This window comes from Pezoporus flaviventris, unplaced genomic scaffold, assembly GCF_033815535.1.
Source record: "Pezoporus flaviventris isolate CSIRO_AGI_PZ_B2104156 unplaced genomic scaffold, CSIRO_AGI_Pfla_v1 ptg000002l, whole genome shotgun sequence".
In the NCBI taxonomy this organism is placed as follows: domain Eukaryota; kingdom Metazoa; phylum Chordata; class Aves; order Psittaciformes; family Psittacidae; genus Pezoporus; species Pezoporus flaviventris.
The window spans coordinates 84,674,511-84,683,021 of record NW_026892550.1 but is presented as its reverse complement, the minus strand read 5'-3'; positions in this window follow the sequence as shown (position 1 = coordinate 84,683,021).

Sequence of the window (8,511 nt, the reverse complement as noted above, 5' to 3'; positions counted from 1 at the left end):
CTGTTCATCAGTGGGCCTACATTGCCTCTGGTGTTAGTTTTATCTGCCATGTATTTGAAAAAGCTCTTTTTGCTGTCCTTGACCCTTCTCGCCAGGTTTAATTCTAAGGAGGCCTTAGTCATCCTAGCTGCCTTCTTACATCCTCTAGCAGCAGCCTTATATTCCTCCCAAGTGGCCAGCCCCTCCTTCCATGACCTGTAAACTCTCCTCTTCCACTTGAGCATACCCAGCAATTCCCTATTTAGCCACGCAGGTCTCCTGGCCCTCTTCCTTGGCTTCCGATGTGTCGGGATGCTCTGATCTTGAGCTCGGAAAAAGCAATCCTTAAATGCCAACCAGCTATCTTGGGCCCCTTTACCTTCAAACAGCCTTGCCCATGGGATTTCCCCTAGCAATTGCTTGAAAGGCCAAAGTTTGCCCTGCTAAAGTCCAGGGTTGCAATTCTACTTGCTACATGTTTTAATGCAATTGAATAGTTGAGGACAGGCAAAATAATATAGTTCAAACCTCACTCAAGAGAATATTATCCAAATTTCAAATAATTTAAGAAGCATTTAATGACCCACATGAAATGAACAACTGGTTCTACATCTTAGTGGAAATACAGCTATAAAAGTCACCTGTGCTGTATTGCAGATGGCTGAATCCCTGCGCCCACAGCTAATACAGAAATGGCTTAGAGTGCATTTATATGGATCATCTCAGAGGACCAGAGCCCAGATCTAACAACTGCTAATTAGTCACATTTGGCAGGCCTGCCTGAGTGGCCAAAGGGAAAAAAAACAAAAAAGGTATGAGGACCAATCTGTCATTGTTATTAAGCATGGGATTGGTTTTCTGAAAGCAAAAGAAGGGTGAAAGCAGTGAGGGAAGGCACTACAGTAACTGTGCAGGGTCTGGTTTGGAAATAAACAAGTGGCTGGTATACTGCCAAAGCATCATCTTTCTCAAGCACTGAATATAAGCACCACATTTGTAATGAATGACCAGCCTAGAGATAAAAGGGAAGACCTGAGAAGAAAATCGAATTTAAAAAGATATTTCAAGATCCTAGTGCAAGAGAAATGGTAATAGGTTTGAAGAAAATCAGTTTATAGAGAATGTTAAGAGAAACTAAACACAGGAGCTAATAAACAATAATGTATATAATGAAAAGTAATGATGTTATGCTGATTAACATGAGTGTCAGTATTGAGAAGAAAGGCTTTCAAACAGTCATGTCCTTATGTGAATCCTCTATGAACTACCTTTAAAGGATCTCCAAAGGGGAATAAATATTTTTTTTTAAAAGCCTATTATCAAGTGGGCTTAAATGTGTTGCACAGGATCCCATATCCCCACCAGAATCATTTGGGGCCCTAAAAACCTGAAAAGGTTGAAAAGCACTGATGTAGAACATACAAAATTTGAAAGGAAGAATGAGTTAAAAGAGAACACTCCATGAGGAAAACACAAAAAGGACTGTACAAAAATGGTTGGCAGGAAGTTTTGCGTGTAATGAGCAGGGGCTAGAGAACCAAAAATGAGCTTTACAAGAAAACTACTGAAAACAAATAGAAGTGTAAGGACATTTAGAAAACACAGTCAGCAAGATGTAAGCAGCAAACTGATATCTGCAGCATAGAAAAACTACAGACTATAGCAAAGAATGTGAATTATTATTCTGAATAATACCACCTCAGCCTGAAAGGGTGTTGCTTTGAGCGAGTGTGGCACATGGGTCTTGATTCGGCTCCCCAGGCGTCAGCTGAGTCTTTTAGTTGACAGCATTGCCCCCAGGCTCAAGACCCAGGACACAGCTCTTCCACTCTATTGCAGAGACTTACAGTCAAAAGAAGAAAAAAGAAAAAAGAATATAAAAAATGGTTGAAAGAAGCACTAAATGGATTAGTATGCCTACACAGAAAGGATTATTATGCCTATTTAAACTACTAGACATTTTCCTGTGACACAGGGAAGATTCGTCCACTTACAAGGCTTTGTCCAAGCAGCTTCTCATCAATTTAGCCTAGGTAAATCAGTGTCACAGTGCAAACTTTACCAGAGAGATTTAAAAGCAGGAGAAAGAGGGAGAACGTAGTTAATTTCAGATGATCAGAAGCATCCATTCCCTAGAGAAGCACTCCAATCAGGACTTGGGCAAACTGCAGAGAAGTCAGCTGCCTAGGGCAGCAAAATTTTATGAGATGTGAGGGCAAAATAACTATATCCTGAAACACCTTTTTACTTTTGCCAGAGCCTCATAAAGGCAGGGACCCACTGCTGCACCCACTGAGAGGCAAGTGATGGAGAGAGGCAAGGCAGCTTGTAACTGGGAGACCAGACCCTTCCAGCAGTGACAAATTCAGCTCCACTTCTCCCCTCTGAGCTTCAGAAGAGCAGTGGGACAATGCCTCCACTACTTGTGAGCCGCACTTTGTGCCTTCTCCCCATTCATATGGTCTCCTCCACCATCTTTGCCTGCCACTTACTCCTGAGAGGTCCCAAACCTCTCTGTCTCTACATTAGAGACATGGAAGGCTAGAAGGCATCTTAGAGGGCTGTCGAGTCCAACCCCACATGTTGGTGGGATCAAATGCGTCTAGACCATTCATGGTGAGGTCATCTAATATGTTCTTAAAACCCTCAGTGACAGACACAACAATATGCCTACAAAGTCTTTTCCAATATTTCACCACCATCACAAATGGAAACTTTTCTAAGGTAGAGTTTAAACTTTTGCCATTACATATCAAGATGATCTATTCCTATCCTCCAGTAAACACCATGCCCTTTTCATCAGTTTCTTTAATGTCTGAAGACTGTCCAGTTTTATATTTCCTTCATTAAGCAAATTTCCAGCTTTCCTTCAGACCCCTCAGTCTGTTCTTGTAAATCATCCCTTCTAATCCCATCAGCATCTCTGGATGGCTTTTTCTTGAATTGTCTTATTTCTTGCTTTTCTAGGCTGATCATAGTCCCTCCAAGTGAAGGCTTCCCCACTGCTGAATAACATGGGCCAAATATCTCCCACATTGCCAGTGTCCCTCTCCTAGTACTCCATCCTATGTTTTAAGAAACCACAGCACACTGTTAATTAGTATGTACTTTGTGGTCTGCCATAGCTTCAGGATCCGTTGTGCCCTGCTGCTTTCCCAGCCACTTACATCTGTGCATTTATCTCTGCTGAGGTTCATCTTGTTGATTCTGGATCACTTACACAGTATGTCAAGATCATTTTTAATATCCTCCTCCAAAAGACCTATGATTTTTTCTTGCCCAGAGGCATCAACAAAGTCACACAAATATGTGATTAACTGCTCTTTGTTTAAAAAATTCTTCCTTCCCACAGAGAAGGATCAGGTCAGGGCATTTCTTCACTACACACAGTTGAGTTTGCCACATTTCACTCAAATCCGATATAACAGCATGTTATTTGTTTGTCATCATGATAGCTGAGGGATTTTTAAGCAGATATGCTTCCAGACCTGCATGTAATTCAAACTCCTTAGAGCCTGCCCAGTGGCCACAGCCCCTAGCTCTCTCTGCTTGGGAATGGCCACCTCCCTCCTGCTGCAGCTGCCCACAGTCTGCACCAGTCCAGCACCAGGATGGGGGCTCTGCCAGTGCCCTGGGTCCATGGGGGTCCTCCCAGTGGCTGCCAGGCAGCTCGCATACTGCTCCGCAGCACTGCTTTCAAGCCACCAGTAACAACCCCCCGACAGGTAAGTAAGTACCTGTGGAGATGAACAAGGGGCTTTGCTGTCCAGAGAATCCAACAGTGGCTTTTTGCTCCAGCAGCAGTGACCCAAGCCTCCCACTGCCTCAGACATGCCTGGCCAGCTGCTCTCCTTAAAGCAGAAAGCGGCAGGTCTGATGCCCTCTTGTCTTGGCAATATCTACCCTGGCACTTTTTAAACTCTATTATTTTCCAGACTTTGGCAAATCAATTGCTCAATCATCTGTAGTGTCTTTCTGGGAAGTGAAATGAGGCTATACCTTATTCTTCTGGTGTCCTTCCTTTTATTACATCAAGTCCCTGCCAAAGTCTTTGGAGTGAGCGAATGTACAGAGGTGCCAGGTATCTTGGCTACCTCCTACCACCACAGCATGGGCAAAAGCAGCTGGGAAGATCAGATTCAGAGGTAGATCACATGTTTGAAATGGGAACTAACTATGAAATAAGAATGAAACTGCATCCTGTGGTCCTGTTTTGGCTGATTTTCTCCTCAGAAGAGATTAGTGCATGGGAGGACAAATTTGGTTTTTACTCTGTGACTTGTCTTGAGATTGAAAGCCTAGGATCTGCAGTGCACCCACTAAATATAGCTTCAAAAAGCACTTATTTCTGCTAAAGTTAGAATTTACCTTACTTTCCTTACCATGCGTCATTGTCTGTAAAAACATTCACAGACAATGATGGCTGAGAGAGAAACTGAGACTTTTATGGGGAATCTAATTATAATGCTGTGTTGATAATATTAGGAAAATTTGAATCAGATACTAAAAAAAGTATATGATCTAGCTAGTTTTTTTAATAACTATAACCTAATATTTCAGCACTCAAGAATGGGTTGGTTGTGGCCTTCTCTTAAATGCAGCAGCGAAACATACATTATAATAAATACATAACAACACAGAAAATTACATTATGTTTCTATTGAATGTGGTTGGCATTTGAGGAAGGTGCCAGATTTATGACGTTATCCTACAAACTTGGGGTTTATTAAATTCTTGTCAAAATACCTAATACAGAAAAGGCAGTATGCATTCAAAAAGCTGAAATTAAGGCTTACAAAGAAGGCACCCGGATCAAAGCTATAATTATTTTCCTCAGGTATGAGAAGAGTCAAATCACAATTAGGAGATGAAGATCTTGTACAGGAGATTGACTTTGGTGCAAATATTCTCACTCATGCTCTATATGTCTTGGATGAAATGATTGGTCTATCATAAAGCAGACTATCACAAGCTTAACTACTTACAAACCTCTGTAGAACTTTTTTCAGTAATTGCATTAATACTATCAATGCTTCTTATAATAATCACATTATTCAACACATAGACAAGGGTGGGAATAGCTGAAATAAGTGCTGCATACAATTATTTCCTGTAAATCTTGTGTTGTCAAATCTGACCCTTAAAAAAGAAAAATGAAACCCATTAAAAAATTCTAAGGTTATTTTCTATGTGGTTTGTTTTGCCACAATATTTGGGGCAATTTTCATTTGCTATGTGCTTTCTGAGCCAGGTCAAACTGGTTGGGAGCTGGTTCCAGCTTTTCCTTACAAGCAAGAGCTTTATTTTTTAGGAAATAGTAATAATAATTAAAAAAAAGCCCTAACTGATTATTGAATGAATTTTTGATGTCCAGGAGACGTGGACTGTAACTATGCCTGCAAATCAGCAAGACTTAATGAGAATGCAGCAGCTGCCAACCCTGACCTTACAGAGAATATGACAGAATTCCTAGAACTCCCCTAGTGGGAAACATGGCAAGATTTCAGGGTGAAGCATCTTTCTTTCAAAAGAAAGTCTTGCCAATGAGGATATGTAGAAAGGTACTGTGTTGTATTTTAACAATAGCTGTCCAAATGTATCTAGCTGGGACACGATAATATGGTGTAAGAGTAGAGTAAACCAATCCCACAGTGCCAGAGCCTTTCCTGTTATGTACTACTGTTTAGGAAGAGGATAAAGTTAATTGGGAGCTTCTGTGAGGTTGTCTCCTGAGGCTTTTCTCATTCTTTCTTGGATGATTGGGAGTTTCTAAAAGTGCAGCAGATGGAGCCTGTCATGGGCAGTCTGTGAAATGGGGGTATAACCACCTTAGTGTGCTGAATGTTACTGTCGCTTATAGGAGTTCCTGGTATAACCAGGGGAAAAGGCAAGAGGGATGCTGCTATTTCCTATCTTGCTTGCCCCAACAGGGCAGCAAAGGATCAAGGGAGAATAGAGGAACAATCAAATTCTTGCCAGTACTGTACAAAATTGGGAAGAGAAATAACAGATGGCAATTCCTTTGATACAAGGAACCCATCTGCTACTGAGCTGTTGGAGATACTGTGTGGAAAAGCTTCAGAGACAGCCTGTGAATGGCAAATGTGAATGTGGGTTGTCCAGGAGAAGATGGAAGAGAGCGTAATTCTGCTTGTGGAAGGAGATATGACAAGAGGAGCTGTACTTCTGCTCAGACCCTCGGTAAGTTCCAAAATAGGCTTGTGAAAAGCTGCAACAAGCTATATAGGACAACATGCAAAGTAACTGCTCCCTGATGCCCCATGTTTAATACATGTGAGTGATAACATCTTAAAACCTAATTACAAGCTAAGTTCATGCAAAGATCATACTATAGCTGTGCACCAGTCTCTACACTTCTGCAGAACATCACAGTTCTGATACTGACATCATCTCTGACCACACCTCTCATTCCTGCCTGCTTTGATGAGCAAAGATGTAATACATCTTGATATTGTTTAACATTGAGGCATGATTATTACTATTTATTATCCATTTTAAGGTAAATAAGTTCATGAATCTTTCTGAGTTTTGGGCTGTCTGAAAACTCAGGCAGCTATTATCCCTACATTTACCTGTATTGTACGAATGGAACAATCTCTACAAACGCAGAGTCATTTATTATCTAAAAGATGGCACTTTGGAGCATTCATTACAACCATGGGAAAATAAATGTGGGCACCTGATTATCCTGCTTCTGCCTGACTTCCAGCTGCTCTAATGTCTGCTGCCAATCACTCAAAGCTGTTGTTGACAGGCACCTGAATAAATAGGAAACATCCTTCATTAAGAAAATTCACCACCATGGAGAAGACAAGTGCACAGCTAAATAGAGAAAACCGAATGCTAACCCTGCTCTCTTCTTTTCTTTAAGAGCTTTCCCTCTCCTTAATATTGTAAGAAAATGGCAGCTGCTATATTCTAAGAGATTTGGCAATTTACTGATATAAGGTGCAGAAGGGAAGGTTGATTTACAAACTTGTCACAGATTCTGTCTGCAAGGGATCTGTCAGAGCAGAAACATGTTTTGAAAATGAATTAGCAGGATGAGGGGCTTTGTTTGAACAAGGGAATCCTCATAGGAATGGTCAGGGGAGACAAGTCTCTGGCTGTTCGCTGGCATCCTTTGACTTCAATCCATGGAAAGCTGGAACAGACGAACAGACACACACTCATGTATACACTCCAAGGTTATCTAAAGAAAAGGGCAAGCAGAGTATATTTTTGCATTATCTTTAACAACAAGCAGTTGAGATTTGGTGTTAAGCAAATACAAAACTAGACTTAAACACCGACAGGCACACGTTTATTTATATATTTGTTTGTAAATAATGATATTACAGAAGCATCATGACTTTGCCTTGATCAGGGGTTGAATTACTGAGCATAATGAGCTATGGTTGATAGGATAATGCAAATGACCGAGTGTGATGAGCCTTGGGACAGGCTATGGATCAACTAGCAATGAAGAAAATATCTGAAACTGCTGGGAGAATGGTATTGTTGTAGACAGATTTGGCTTGTGGCTTGTGTTGACATCTGGCTGTAAGTCCCCCACCACTAGAGGGTACTAGAGACTGGGGGGAAGCATTGCTCTGAAGATATTCAACACCTCATGAAAGCAGATAGTTGAAGGAGGAATGATAGTTCACATATTTGCACTGAGCTGCTGCCCAGAGTTTGGACAGAGCAAGTGTCACATTCCCCTGGGCTTGACTGTGCCAACTCAGTGTGCACAGTGAACGTCTCTTAATTCTGTATATGTGCATGCCCACATGTGTGGCTTTTCCTGATACAACCTGTCTGTCACCTGGTGGACTGAGTCAGCTGAGCATGGCAGTATCACATTGGTGCTTCTTTTCCACCTGTGACACACAGGAGCTAGGAAAATAAAGAAAAAATGAGAAAGAGGGATGGAAGGATTATTGTGGCAATATCACAATAGGAAGAAAATGAAATCAGAAAATGGATGTGAAACGTGTGAGACTTTAGTGACTGGCTGAGAAGGGAATTGTCGGTGAATCAGAGACGGAACCGAGGGTGTCCACCCAGTGCAACCTTTAGGATGGCAACCTACCATCTGATCCTTGTCAGCAGTGTCTGGGGATATGACCTGAAAGTGAAATGGGTCCTCCCTTCCTGGCCCTTCAGGACATACAACCAGTAGTACACTGCTGCTCCCATGCTCATAGGAAATAGATGTCAGGAAAGGAGCTGCTTGAGAAGATGAGCCAGCTGTCTGCCCCAGTGGATGGCTCTCCCTTCAGTCTGGGGCTTCATGTGCTTCTACCATCTTGATAAAGAGGCTTAAATAAAAATATCTAGAGAAAACTTATTTAAGTGACTAAGCACTATAAAATAAAAAGTGAAAGGCCTACTATAGCTAGCCTGGTAGATGAAAATTAATGTTGAAGAATAAGATTATATACGGGAAAGCTGCTGGCAGCCTAAGGGGGAAAGAAACCTCCTCACTATTAAGCAAAGTCTCTTTTAAACTATTGCTATTAATCAGCT